Source organism: Pelodiscus sinensis, chromosome 2, assembly GCF_052426305.1.
Source record: "Pelodiscus sinensis isolate ZL-2025 chromosome 2, ASM5242630v1, whole genome shotgun sequence".
NCBI classification, from domain to species: Eukaryota; Metazoa; Chordata; order Testudines; family Trionychidae; genus Pelodiscus; species Pelodiscus sinensis.
The window spans coordinates 232,837,183-232,852,647 of NC_143053.1; the positions used below are offsets into that span (position 1 = coordinate 232,837,183).

At 45.7% G+C, this 15,465-nt stretch overlaps 1 protein-coding gene across 7 annotated transcripts in view; it reads left to right on the forward strand.

Annotated features, from left to right (window-relative positions):
- The window catches only part of CCDC7 (coiled-coil domain containing 7), a 361,859-nt gene that overhangs the window by 230,024 nt on the left and 116,370 nt on the right, over positions 1–15,465 (forward strand). The window lies entirely within an intron of this gene.

The window sequence follows — 15,465 nt, forward strand, 5'->3', positions numbered from 1 at the left end:
ATCTCAAAGTACTTCTACACAGTCACCTACAGTGGAGCACCCACAGGGACATCACTTGAAGAAGAAAGCAAAGTTACTCATCTTGGTGCAGTAACGATTGTTCTTCGAGATGGGTGTCCTTGTGGGTGCTCCACTACCTGCCCTCCTCCCTACTCTGGAGTCTCTTTCTTATATCTTTCAGATTCCGCGGTGGATTCGAGGAACTGATGGGAACCGGACTGCGTGCGTGTGCAAAAGGGCGGGAACGCCGCGAGGCACCGACTGCACATGTGTGGTCCAGCTGACTACCACTACGGAAAAGTCTCCAATCTGCAGCATTGGGACAAGCCCAGCTCCTACAGTGGAGCACCCATAGGGACACACATCTTGAAGAACAATCATTACTGTACCAACGTGAGTAACTTTGCTTTTCACTGCAATTAACCCATATACTTGCCTGTTTTGTTCCCTAAACTGCACAAGGACAATAAAGAAGCAGATCTCCATACCCTGGATGTCCGCAGAGCACTGGCATTCTACCTAAAGTGAACAAAGCCCTTTTGGAAAACCCCTCAGCTGATTGTTTTTTCAACAGAGAGGTCACAAAGGTTGCCTATATCAAAACAAAGACTGTCAAAATGGATATCTAGTTGCATTACACTAGAATATACCATAGCCCAGAGAGAGCCCCCACCAACTGTGTGCTCTCACTCGACAAGGGCAATTGCAGCCACAACAGCATTCCTACAGGGTGTCCCAATAAAACTTATCTGCAGGGTGTCAACACATACCTTCATGCAACATTATGCAATACAGACATTCGCCGAATCAGAAATTAAATCATGTGCCTGGCCTGACCACTCGACACAAATGTCTGCGAATTGTCCCTGATGGTCGACCAGGGCTTGCAGCACCATCGAAAAGTAGCCCATTCAATTAATATACTGTGCTGCTCGATGGGGTGGTGCGTGGATCGGGATGTGAGTCCCGTCGAGTGCTCCACCACAGTTAGGAAAACTCAGCCCCACAAATCTGGCCAAGATGGTATCCAGGTCTCCGAGGTGGACAGTCCTGTGAAGCAGCTCTGAGTTGATGGCCGTCACCAGCTGCAGAAAGGGACAAATACAAACACACATAACAGGACATTAGAGGAGTTGCATGAGCTGATGAGAGGTGCTCCCGCACCCCTCCCCTCCCAGACCCCAAGAGTCCCTCCTCAGGCAACCCCCCCTTGTATCCGCCACACCACCGCAGGGTGAGGCCAGGCAGGCTTCTACCACTCCCACCCCATTCCCTGTGCCTGGTCCTGACCATCCCCCTTATCCATCCGCCCCCGCCCTCATGGACTGTCCCCCAAGAGTGACTTACCTCCATCAAGATGGCCCCAACAGTAGACCTCCCCACGTCAAACTGATGTCCCACGGAGATGGAGCTGTCGGGGGTGGCCAGCTTCCACAGAGCAATAGGGACACGCTTCCTCAGGGGGGTGGCGGGCCACAAATGGGTGTCCTGGCATTGCAGGGCAGGGACAAGCTAGGCACAGAGCTCCTGGAAGGTGGACTTCTGCATCCAGAAGTTTCGGAGCCACTGGTCATCGTTCCACTGCTGCATAACAAGCTAGTCCCACCAGTCAGAACTCGTGTCCAGCCTCCAAACTCGCCTCTCCAGGAATAAGTTTGGGGGCAAGGGCAGTAGAGCTGCAGCCTGAGTGAGGGGCTCAACGTTGGGCTCTGAATTCAGCTCTGCCACAAACGTCAAGATGCTCTCATGCAGATGCAGCAGAACATCCAGCATCACAGTGTGGGGCCATCGCCTGCCCTGGGGCAGCTCAGGCTCCATGCCCAAAAACACAGTACAAAGCACAAAACCAAACCTGAAAATGAACTGCTGTGGTATCCAAAGAAGCAGGGCAACCAGAGCAAAAACTGCAGCAGCTTTGCTTTCCCTCTAGGAGGTAGGCAAGCCTGAAGCAGGAGCAGAGGATCCCTTTAAGCACGTGTTTCTGCAAAGAGTATGCAGCAGCTCCTGGAATGTAAAGCTGCTCCTTTGACATGCCAGAAGCACTTCCAGGTGCCTTCTTTTGTCGACAGAGCATCCGGCAGTTTGGATGCTCTTTTTTGACAAAGAGGATCGCTTTTTCGATCCGCGTTATGCAGTCTAGATGCAATTTTTTGACAGAGGTTTTGTCAACAATATCTGTCGTCAAAACCTCTGTAGAAAAAGCCTGTAGTTTAGATGTACCCTGAGAGGGAACATGATAGCTTCAGGTATTTAAAAGGGTATCACAGGGAGGGGGGGGGGAATTCTTTTCCTTGGCCTCTGATGATAGGACAGAAAGTAATGGGCTTAAATTGCAATAAGGGAGGTTTAGGTTGGACATTAGGAAAACTTTCCTAAATGTTAGGGTGGTTAAACATTGGAATAATTTGCCTAGGGAGGTTGTGGAATCTCCATCACTGGAGATATTCAAGAGCAGGTGTCAAGGCCGTTCCCCACTCTGGCACGATGAATGCAGAAGTGGGGGCCCGCAAAAGCACCCTGAAACCTGATCTCCACAGGCTTTGGTACAAAACTTCCCCCAAAATCCTAATACCTGGACTTTGGGAAATAAAAACTGCTGCCACCACCAAGTATTACAAGAAAAAACCAGGGAAGAGATCACTTGGGAAATCTCAGCCCTAATGTAAAACTAGGACACAAAAATGAACCAATACCAGGTTAATTAAAAAAAAGAAAGAACTTTTGTTTTCAAAACAATACCCCAGTTACAAGCATAGTTGGAATGGCTAGATGGAAAGAGCCACCAATTAATATACTCATGGAGGATTCCCCCATGGACCAAAACTTAGTTACAAAAGAGAGGAAAAACCATTTATAATATTACAGATATCAGATCCAAATTCCCAAACCAGAAAACAATAAAACCTGACAGATTTATCTAGACTTTATCCTACTTACACATTATGAAGAGTCTTTTTCTTGGAGAGAGACATGTCTTCTGTCTCCCTGGCTACGTCTACACTGGCCCCTTCTTCAGAAGGGGCATGCTAATTTTGAACTTGGGAATAGAGAAATCCGCGGGGGATTTAAATATCCCCCACGGGATTTAAATAAACATGGCCGCTGCTTTTTTTCCGGTTTGGGGAAAAGCCGGAAAAAAGCATCTAGACTGGCGTGATCCTCCGGAATAAAGCCCTTATTCAAAGTAGGAATAAGAGATCCTCCGGAAAAGGGCTTTCTCTCTGTATTGCCTCGTGAAACCAGGTTTACCTGTGCCGATCAAGAAAGGCTTCTTTGTCGGCGTGTCGCGTACAGACTGCCCCGATCTGCCGACAAACAGCTGATCGGCAGAGCGGGGCAGCCATTTAAATTTAAATGAAGCCGCGATTATTTTAATCGCGGCTTCATTTCCCTCTGCCGATCTGTCTAATCTACATGCCTCCGTCGACAGAGGCATGTAGTTTAGACGTACCCTGGAAGCCCAGAACATGATCCAAGACCTCCCCTTCAATGGCAAGGCCCCGTTCGTGGAACAGACAGATACCAAGCAGCATGGGCTCAAGGATTCTTGTGTGACCCTTAAAACATTGGGTCTCTATGTACCAGGGATGGAGCAGAAAAAGTTTAAGCCCCAGCCCATTCAGCCCAAGGTGCAGCTCATGAGACAGGACCCAACTTGGGGCATAGGAAGTCATTCCAAAAGCGACAGAGATGACACCACACTCAGGTTGTCAAGACTTGTCAAGCCACGCTAAACCCTCCAGCAAGCGTGTCTTTTGAGGATACACCCAAGGGCAAAATAATGGATAGCCCAGATCATCCACACACCTTCACGTCCCATCTCTGCCCTTTTCTTCCAGCATGGCTGGAAATTACGTCAAACTGACGGGTCCTTGTCACAGTATGGGATGGATTTACTCTTCAGTTGGCCTCTATCCTCCCTTCCCACCCTTCTTCCCTCTTCAGGACCCTTCTAACAAGCAGCTTCTCAAGCAAGAGATAGTGGAGCTACTCAGCCTGGGAGCAGTGGAGGAGGTACCAGCAAGGTTAGAATAATAGAATCATAGGGCTGGAAGAGACCTCAGGAGGTCTAGTCCAACCCCTGCCCAAAGCAGGACCAACCCGAAATAAATCATCCGAGCCAGGGCTTTGTCAAGCCAACACCTGAAAACCTCTAGAGATGGAGATTCCACTACCTCCCTAGGTAACCCATTCCAGTACTTCATCACCCTCCTAGCGAAATAGTTTTTCCTAATATCCAACCTAGACCTCCCCCACTGTAACTTGAGACCATTGCTCCTTGTTCTGCCATCCATCACTACTGAGAACAGCCTCTCTCCATCCTCTTTGGAACCTCCCTTCAGGAAGTTGAAGGCTACTATCAAATCCTCCTCACTCTTCACTTCTGGGGTACGTCTAGACTACAGGCTTTTGTCAACAGAGGCTTTGTCAACAGATACTGTTGACAAAAATTCTGTCGACAAAGAGCGTCTCAACTACATCCAGTTCTGTCAACAAAGCAAGCCGCTTTGTCGACATGAGAGTATAGAAGCAAAGGACAGTGTAGATGCAATAACGGCTTCTGTCGACAGAACTCTGTCGACAAAAGGCATTATTCCTCGTAGAATGAGGTTTACTGACGTCAACAAAACTGCCAAGTTTTGTCAACGTTATGTCAACAGAACTCGGTGGTAGTGTAGACGCAGGTATAGTTTTGTCGACAAAAGTCCACTTTTGGACTTTTGGACAAAAGTCTAGACACCCCTGTAGACTAAATAAGCCCAGATCCCTCAGCCTCTCCTTGTAGATCATGTGCTCCAGCCGCCTAATCATTTTGATTGCCCTCCACTGGACCCTCTGTAGAGGGGAACCCAGAATTGAATGCAATATTCCAGTTGTGGCCTCACCAGTGTCAAATAAAAGGGAATAATCACGTCTCTAGATCTGCTTGTAATGTTCCTGCTAATGCACCCTAATATGCCATTAGCTTTCTTGGCTACAAGGGCATATTGTTGATTCATATCCATCTTCTCATCCACTGTAATCCCCAGATCCTTTTCTGCTGATTTTTTTCCTATTTAAAGTCCTTTATTAACTTGAATATAAAAAGACAGAAGTTGTCTACACTATAGGACAGTTTTTGCTTCACGTGCAAACAAAATTTCTTTACAAAGTGAAAAAATAAATACCTCTTGGAGTAAAGTTTATATGCTAATATGTGCAATAAAAAAGTAGAGTTTTAATATTTTGACAAAATGTGCAAAGAAACAAATGCATAAATACACATTACTTCTGCATTAAGGCAATATGAAAAGTATACGCAGAAAAATCTCAGTAAAGTGATAGTGTAGTTTTCTAGCTTTAATTTAGCTAGTATTGCACCCAAAGTTGGTCTTCTAGTTTCCTCTAAATCATGGAGAACACACTTGTTGACTGAAGTCCAAAATGCCTAAATGGGGGAGAGGGGAGATAAAGGTTTTAGCGAGAAAGTTAACCAAGCAATTCAATAGTTAAAGCTTATGAAAGTACTTAAAAACTTATACAAAATTTACACCATTTTAGGCCAAAAATGGATTTTTGACAGTTCAAGCAAAATCAGCTCCTACAGGTAAGGCAGTTTTACAGGATTACAGTTGAATTCACAGCAACCTGGCCACATCTTTAGAGTTGGGTGACATACATCCCATTCAAGTGGAATTAGTTTTTCCTTTTGATTTGTAGGCAAAGCGTTAGAACATTTCATCAGTGGAGCATCATTACTAAAATGGAGAGACCAGGGGTTCTACTCCCATTATTTTTTAACCCCCAAAACCAAGGGCAGTCTTAGACTTATCCTGGACCTGTGAGGACTCCTGAATTGGTACCTTGTCTGCTTCAAGTTCCACATGATCATCCTGGTGTCCGTCATCCCTGATCTGGAACCAGGGGACTGGTTTGCAGTCCTCAGCCTCAAAGATGAGTATTTCCACATCGTGATCTTTGAGGAACACACACATTTCCTAAGATTCAAGGTAGGACACAGTCATTATCTGTTTGCAGTTCTCCTATTTGGCCTAGCCACAGCACCCAGAGAATTCACAAAGTTAATGTTGGTGGTAGCAACTTATCTGTGACATATAGGGGTCCAGACAACTGGATCCCTATCTGGACAACTGGATGGTCAAATGCCATTTGCAGCCGAAGATCTAACAGGATGTCTATCTCCTCCTGTCCACATGTCAGCACGTCTGGCTCCTGATAACAAAAAATCGTCATTAGTCCCAGTGCAGAGAATTGAGTTTATAGGCGCAGTACTCAACTATATGGTGGCCACTGTATTCCTCCCTTGGGACAGGTTCAGAGCACTACAGGACCTCGTCACCAACTGTCCCTTGCCACTCTGACCACAGCTCAAGTGTGTCTGTGCTTCCTCCACCATATGGCAGCCTGCACCTATGTGGTGCCATTTGTCAGGCTCAGGATGTATCCCTTACAGCTTTCGCTAGTGTCAGTGCACTCAGCAAGGCACCCCCTTGACTCTGTGGCTGCAGGTCTGCAGCATATCCTCCACTCCCTGCGATGGTGGATGGATTTGTGTAGTCGACTCACTGGTGTCTCATTTAAGCAGCCCTCACATTCACTAGAGCTGGTGTCTGATGCCTCATATCAGGGATGGGGAGCTTACCTTGGAACTATCCAGATACAGGGCCAGTGGTCCCAGGATGAGACAGCTCTCTACATAAATGTCAGGGAGCTCAGAGTGGTCAAGATTGTGTGCGAGGAGTTCTTGCTGCTCCTGCACAGCAAGGTGGTCCGGGTCCTCATGGACAACACAGCAGTTGTGTTCTGCATCAACATGCAGATAGAAGCCCATTCAGCACCCCTCTGCGAGGAGGCGATCAGCCTGAAGGAGTTCTGTGCCCTCCACCAGATCTCTTTGGAGGCGCCTCACTTACTGGGGAGCCGCAACATTGTGGTGGATCATTTGAGCAGAGAGTTCTCTTCTTACCATGAGTAGTGTCTGAATCTGGAAGCCTCCTTAGGGTTCTTAAAGGACTGGGGATCCCCCCTGAATGAACCTGTTTGCAATGTGGTACAATGCAAAGTCCACCTTCTATTCACGGATAGGCCTAGAGGAGTGCTCAATCTATGATACCTTCCTTTTTCCCTCCATAAGAGGTCTCTTGTACGTGTTCTCCCGTTCCCACTGAGCTCTCACCTAGGGAGTGCTCTGCACCATCTTAACCATAGGAACCAATAAAGTACCATGGACATTTGTCCATCGTACTCAGTGAGCCCGGGGTTCTGCATGAACTCTTGTACTTTGGAGACCTGATGTGAGAGGAAGAACTGCAATCCTCATTATGCAGTACTCGGGCCTTGGTATCAAGCACATCCAGGTACCTGGAATCACTCCTGGCACCAGGCCATATACTGCCAATACCCCAGTCAGTGCTGTTTCTACCTACTGAAAAGTCTGACAGTGTCAAGGGGGAAGTAATGGCCATTGTCAAAATACAAGGATCCTCGCCAGTTCCATCAATCCCATCCACAATCGTACGGGACCCATCATCCATGCCCCTCCCAATTGCCTTCCTGCAATCCTTGGGCAATGTACACCCACAGGTGGCAGACATCCAGTGTCTCTCAGAGTGGTTGGTCTCCTACAGAGTGGCTTTCCAGAGCCTCTGTACCAGGGATGCAGGAAGCTTTTTCAGAACAGGGGATCTTGCCAAGAGGATGGCAGGTGAGCTGCAGATTCCCCTACAGGAGGTGGCAGGTGCACATCACAACTGCAAGATATTCTGCACACCTCCTCATCCAGAATTACCCCCACACAATTAATAAGGTGATTCTACATCCTACCAACTCCATCATTGTGGAGGTGGTTAATTTCTGAAGCAAACAAAATTCCAATTCAGCCCCACACAATTGAGTTTGGCATGATAGGGTAGTTGTTGCTGACATAACCATTTAGAAAAGCAAATTACCAAACTGTTATGGCCAAATAGGAGTTTATTAATTATAGAAGACTGAGAGTGTTTCTGGAATATTTACTGGACACACAAAAATAACAATTTCATCTTTAAAGAGGATCAGTTAATAACCAGATTGGTGCTAGTGACAGCACTGTATGTAGCTGATACATTGGCCTGCCTGCTTTTTATGACAGTGATACTGAGGTGGACTTCTTGAATACACCTTTCTGGATTGCCCAAATTGTTCTAGTAGACAAGCTCTTTCACAGAGAAGACAGAGCCTTCGCCTCAATCCTGGATTCCTGGACCACATTATGCTTCCTAGAAATCTGTACCTCTCAGCTACACAATACCCACCATCTCAGCACTGTTATGAGCCATAAGGTAAGAGGACTGGGGCTCAAAAAGTGAAACAGTCTGCACCCCAATCTGCTACTTCTCAAGCCACCTTTTCTAAGCATTTTTCAAGGGGCAGTTGAGGGCGTGATATCTTACAATGTCAGCTGCCATTCACACATCTATCATGCCCCTCAGAAATCACCTGGCCCTAATTCCCAGCAGCAGTATCACCTCTGGCAGATAGGTCTTGGGGATTATTTCAAAAAATTATGCCATTCAACTCATGTCCCTTCCCCACTACAGCCTTCCTTCCCTGTCTCCCTTCAGGAACTCTTCTCATGAGAGCTTACTTCATCAGGAAATATATAATTTGTTATTCCATTAAACCAGTCCTGCTGCAACTCAGGAGCAAGGGGGTTTATCCTTATTATTTCCTCAAAGAGAAGGGAGGTTGAATTCCCATTCTAGATCTAAGGGCATTAAACAAATAAGGGAAGGCACAGATGTTCAAGATGGGCATGCTAGAAGCAAAAGATTTCCTATACTTTACCTTTGGGTAGGACCATTATCAGTACAGATTGATCCACCCAGGTTATTCACCATGTTTTTCCTCATTGACCTGGAACACTAACCCCAGTACATCTGGAGTTCTCGGCAACCTCTCTTGATGCAGTACACAGATTCACCACCTTGGGACAGACGCATTCCTAATAGGCTGGGGAGTTCACCTATTTAACCACAAGGTTCAGGGCAAATAGCCTTCCACAGAAGTGATCCTTCTTGTGTAGGTCATGATGTACTGAAAATGACCGCTGTGTTTTACATAAATCACCAAGTGTGTGCCAGATGGCCCTTGCTTTTCAAGGAAGCACTCAGATTGTGGAAATGGTACATCCCTCACAACATACTCATTCCAGCTATCTAGTCTCAGTCAGAATTTCTGTCAGGACCCTGAACGGAAACTGAATGCAGAGGTTTCTTGACATATATTTGCCTTCTGAGTAACCCTATCTACAGATATCTTCTCTGTATACCAGAATAAGTAATATCCTCATTTCTGTCCCAATTCTGGTCAGGGGAAGCATTCATGGGGAGGTGCCCTCATCCTCCCATCGCATAGTGACTTCTTATATGCCTATTCCTGGTTTTCTCTTCTATCGGAGGCCCAGTTGAAAATTCAACAAAACCAAGCAAGAGTTATTCTCATTGCACCTTTTGGCCAAGACAAGTCTGACTCCCTTACCTGACACAGATGGCTATAAGCCCCTCAGTTCCTCCTCGGCTGATTCCTCATTTCATCTCTCAAAACAAAACTCTGCTCTTTTACTCCAATCTGTGAGTTTCATCTGCATGTGTAGCTCCATCTTACTTCTAAGGCTTAGAGGCAGAATTCTCTGATGAGCTAAAAGAAGTGTTGCTACTCAGCCAAAGTTGACCACTCAATATACTTACCCACAAAATGGAAATGATTCCAAGTTGTTATTAATCTAAACATAAACCCAATCTCATCTTTCCTCCCTCTGATTTTACACTACTTTTTAGACCTCAAAACTCTCACTCTGCTCCATTAAGGTACATCCTGCAGTGAAAACATCCTTTTATAACCAGGTAGACAAATACTCAGTGTTTGCTCACCTGCTGATGCATAGATTCCTTAAGGGCACTGAAAATCTCTTCCCATGTGTGACACCATCCGCTCTAGCCTGAGATCTTAACCTAGTTCTCAGGGCTTTGACTAGACCTGCCTTTGAGACCATGGCAACTTGGTCTCTTGTACACGTATCCATGAAGACACATGTAAAAAAGATGGTCAATTCCTTTTATAAAGGCAAATTAACTCTAGGAACATATCTGAAGTTTCTCCCTACAGTGTCTGCATTTTCCATATGAACCAACAGATTCATCTCCCTGTTTTTCCCAAACCCACTTTGTGATAACAGGGGAATGATTCTGCATATGGTATGTGTTAGAAGAACATTAGCATTCTACTTGAAGAAGACTAAGGGCATTAGGAAATCCCCTAAACTCTTCCTTTTATCCATAGACAGATCCCAAAGCTCTGAGATATTGGCTCAAAGACTATCCAAATGGGTCTCTGCTTGCATTAATAATTGTTGTCAAGGGTATAATGTGCTTCTATCCAGAGTCCATACACACTCCATAAGGTCAATTTCTACCTTGGTCACATTCCTTACAGATATTCCTATCTTAGTAATCTGTAGAGCATTGACTTGGGCCTCCTCCCACACACTCTCAGAACATTATGCAAACACCAAAGATTGCCTCCATGCCATCTTTGACTCCAAAGTACTCTATGTAGTAACACACTCCATTTCGAAGTCCCAATCTCCAGTGGTGAGTATTTCTTGGAGTCACCTACAGTGGAGTACCCATAAGGACTATACTTGAAGAGGAGGAGGAAGTTATTCACTTTATGCATAAACAACAAGAAGTCCTGTGGCACCTTATAGACTAACAGATTTATAGGAGCATAAGCTTTTGTGGGAAAAGACCCACTTTGTCAGATGCATGTAGTGGAAATTCCAGAGGTAGGTATATATTTACAGGCACATAAAAAGAAAGGAGTACCCATCAAGAGGAAAGCCAGAGATAACGAAGTCAAATCAGTCAGGAAGAATGTGGCCCACTTCTAGCAGCTGATGTGGAGGTGTGAACACCAAGAGAGAAGAAACTGCTTTTATAGTTGGCTAGCCATTCACCATCTTTGTTTAATCCTAAATTGATAGTGTCAACTTTGCAAGTGAATTGTAGCTCTGCAGTTTCTCTTTGAAGTCTGTTTTTAAAGTTTTTTGTTGCAGGATGGCTACTTTTAAATCTGCTACTGTGTGTCCAGGGAGATTGAAGTGTTCTTCTACAGGTTTTTGTATGTTACCATTCCTGATATCTGATTTGTGTCTGTTTAGTCTTTTACATAGGAACTGTCCAATTCGGCCAATGTATATGGCAGAGGGGCATTGCTGGCACATGATGACATATATTACATTGGTAGATGTGCAGGTGAATGAGCCCATGATGGTGTGGCTGATGTGGTTAGGTCCTGTGATGATGTCGCTGGTGTAGATATGTGGGCAGAGTTTGCACTGAGGTTTGTTGCAGGGATTGGTTCCTGAGTTAGAATTACTGTGGTGTGGTGTATAGTTTCTGGTGAGAATTTGCTTTAGGTTGGCAAGATCTGAGAGAGTGAGGGATCATTGTCCAGGATGGGTTGTAGATCACTGATAATATGTTGGAGAGAGTTTAGCTGGGGACTGTAGGTGATGGCCAGTGGTGTTCTGTTATTTTCTTTCTTGGCCTTGTCTTGTAGCAGGAGGCTTCCGGATACACGTCTGGCTCTGTTAATCTGTTTTCTCACTTCCTTAGGTGGTACCGTAGTTTTAAAAATGCTTGGTGAAGATCTTGTAGGTGTTTGTCTCTGTCTGAGGGGTTGGAGCAAATGTGGTTGTATGTTAGTGCTTGGCTATAGACAATGGATCATGTGGTGTGTCCAGGATGGAAGCTGGACGCACGTAGGTATGCATAGCAGTCAGTAGGTTTTCGGTGTAGGGTGGTGTTTATGTGACCTTCATCTATTCGCACTGTAGTGTCCAGGAAGTGGCTCTCTTGTGTAGACTGGTCCAGGATGAGGTTGATGGTGAGGTGGAAGCTGTTGAAATCATGGTGGAATTCTTCCAGAGCCTCCTTCCCATGGGTCCAGATGATGATGTCATCAATATAGCGTAAGTAGAGGAGGCGTACTAGGGGATGAGAGCTGAGGAAGTGTTGTTCCAGGTCAGCCATAAAACTGTTGACATATTGTGGGGCCTTCAGGTGCCCAATTTATACCTTCAAACCAGTGACACCACTATGGACACCCACATGGCCCCACAATATGCCAACATTTTTATGGCTGACCTGGAGCAATGCTTCCTCAGCTCCCGTCCACTAGCGCCCCTCCTCTACCTGCTCACAGACAACACATTCCACCTCAGAGTTCTTCCCCTCCACCACACCATTCTGAACCTGAAGTGGGTCAGTTATCAGAACTGATGATCAGCAGCCCAATATTTCCTCTACAGATCAGTCCTCCTCATCTCCAGACGAACCATTATCCCAGGGGACACGTCAGCTATGGACGATCTTAAACAGTTCCAAGAATTGCTTAAAAGGGTGGTCACTAGCCAGAAAGTCCAAGTAACTGAGGTTCAGGAAAAGTAGTACCGCCTCCTCAAAAACCTTCAAACCTCCCAACAAACCAAGATCATGTTGCCAATAGATGAGGCCATTATGGAGGCTGCCAAGGAAATCTGGCAGACTCCAGCTTCTGCCCCGCCAACCAATAAGAGAACAGACAAAAAGGATTTTATCCCAGCTAAGGGTATGGAATTTTTATTTTCTCACCCTCACCCTAATTCCCTAGTCCTGGATGCAGCCCAACATAGGTCCAAGACTCCCAAGTATAAGAACCCTGCAGCTGATATGGAAAGCAAGTGCATGGACCTTTTTGGCAGGAAAATATATTCTTCCTCAATACTACTATTGTGCATCACCAATTATGCCGCTTTCCTGTCTAACCATGACTTTGACAATTACACCATGCTTACTAATGGAACATTTACCAGACGTGAAGAGACCCATTTTGAAGTCCATAGTCCAGGAAGGATACACATCCACTAGGACTGGCCTTTACATCGTATTAGATATGGCAGACACAGCGGCTTATTCCACTGCTATCGTTATAGCCATGAGGAGAGCCTCGTGGCTACATACTGCTGGAGTCCCATGAGAGCTACAGACCAAAGTGGAGGACCTCCCATTCAACAAACAGAAATTGTTTGCTGAGAAGACCAACGAGGTCCTCCACTCAAACAAGGACTAAAAAACCACTCTCTGTACCGTCAGTATGTATACACCTCTATATTGGCACAAGAGGTACACACCATACCAGAGACTTCTCGTACTCGAAATATCAGCAGTATGGGTTTGATCCATCCCGGATGAGACAAAGAACCCAAAAGAGGTGCACTCAAAATAACTGCACCCCTAACCAACCATCCAACAAGCAGCAAGTTTGACAGCTTGGTCGAGGGCTCGCAAATCCTCCCCGTGACACATCCACTTAGTCACATGGTTCCCATTTTCTACCACCATCTCAGACCTTTTTACCATTGTTGGTCCAGCATCACAGTCGATCGTTGGGTTCTTGAGATCATTTAATCAGGCTATCCCATCTCCTTCATATCACTACTACCAATCTCCCCACCCACTCTGTCCCTCTTCAGGAACCCTTCTCATTAGGACTTACTAAAATAGGAAGTCCATTGACTCTTTTCCATTGGAGCAGTAGAAAGGGTACCAACCAAGTTCAGAGGCAAAGGCTTCTACTCCCACTACTTTCTCACCAAGAAAAAAACTGGAGGTTGGAGACCTATATTCGATATTTGGACACTCAACCGTTACCTTTGAAAGCAGCAGTTCAAAATGGTAACTCACAACTATAATTCAAGCTTTAGATGATGGGGATTGATTTGCAGCCCTCGACCTCCAAGATGTTTATTTCCATATCACCATCCACCGCACTCACAGGCAGTTTCTTCATTTCACAGTTGGAGTAGAGCATTTCCAATATCGAGTGCTACCTTTGGGCCTTTCCTCCGCACCCAGCACTTTCTTGAAAACACTCATGGTAGTAGTGGCACACCTACACTGACAGGACATTGTGATCTTTCCTTATTTCAACGACTACCTCATAAAAGGTCCATCTGTGTCCAAAACATCCAATATGATTCTCATAGCAAGACGGACATTTGAGTCCCTCAGTATGATCATCAAGGACCAGAAAATCCATGCTAAAGCCAGCCCCAAACCTGGAATTCATAGGGGCTTGCCTTGATTCCACCACAGCTCGGACTTACCTATTCAGAGATTCCAAGCTATACAAGACCTAGTCTCAATACTTACTATGAGTCCCACAGTTCCAATCCTCATATGCCTGCAGTTCATGGGTCATATGGCTGCCACAACATATGTGGTCCACCAGGCATGATTACACTTTCAGTGCCTCCAGCATTGGCTGGCATCTGTGTATATTCCCACAAAGCACTGTGTCCACAATGGAGTCGCTCCTCTATCCTCTGTGATAACTTCCCTCATATGGTGGACTGAACCACACCACCTTCTTGCAGTAGTCCCATTCCATCGACTTCAACCATTTGTTCATGTTACTATGGACACCTCCCTCATCAGTTGGGGTGCCCATCTCAATAGTTTCTCTGCTCAGGGGCGATGGACACCACAAGAAACAACTTTTTGCATAAACATCTTGGAACTCAGGGCTGTTTTCAATGCCTGCAAATACTTCAAAATGAGTATTTGCTGCATCACAGTCAGAATACTACCGACAACATCTCCATGATGTACTCTACAAATTGCCAAGGGGGTGCTTGCTCTCACTCCCTTTTTGCAGAAGCAGTGAGCCTCTGGAATCAGTGCATTCACAACAAGACCATGCTAATCGCATCATACTTACCAGGAATCAGCAATGCTGCTGCAGACGCTCTAAGCAGGCACTTTGCACCCAACCATGAGTGGGAACTTTGACACGACACTCACCAACATATCTTCTGCTGATGGGGCTTCCCCCAGATAGACTTCTTTGCCTCCTACAAGAATTCAAAATGTTCCAGGGCAGGGATTGGACATGACTCTCTAGGCAATGCTTTTCTCCTCAATTGGGAAGGCCTGCTCCTATATACATTCCCTCTCACCATGCTCATTCCCAGATCCTCAAAAAGATCAACAGGGGTGGAGCCAAGGTGATTCTCATAGCGCCCTCTTGGGCTGGCCAGATGTGGTTTCCCTTTCTTTATCAGATGTCTCTCCTTCCACCATATCCCCTACCCAAATTTTCCAACCTACTGACCCAGGACCACAGAGCTCTGCTTCACCCTCAACCACACGTCTTCATCTGACAGGTTGGTTCTTTGTTGGTTCTGCAAGTCCAAGAATTGCCGGTCTTTATAAGTTAAACAAGTATAGATGCATAGCAGAAAAGATACCACACAATCAACTTATCTTCACAAGTGGAATAGGTTCATCTCCTGATGCACTACCAAGCAGCTTGATCCACATGCAGTACCCTTGCATGAAATCCTTGAGTACATCCACTCCTTAAAGCACTCAGGATTAGCCA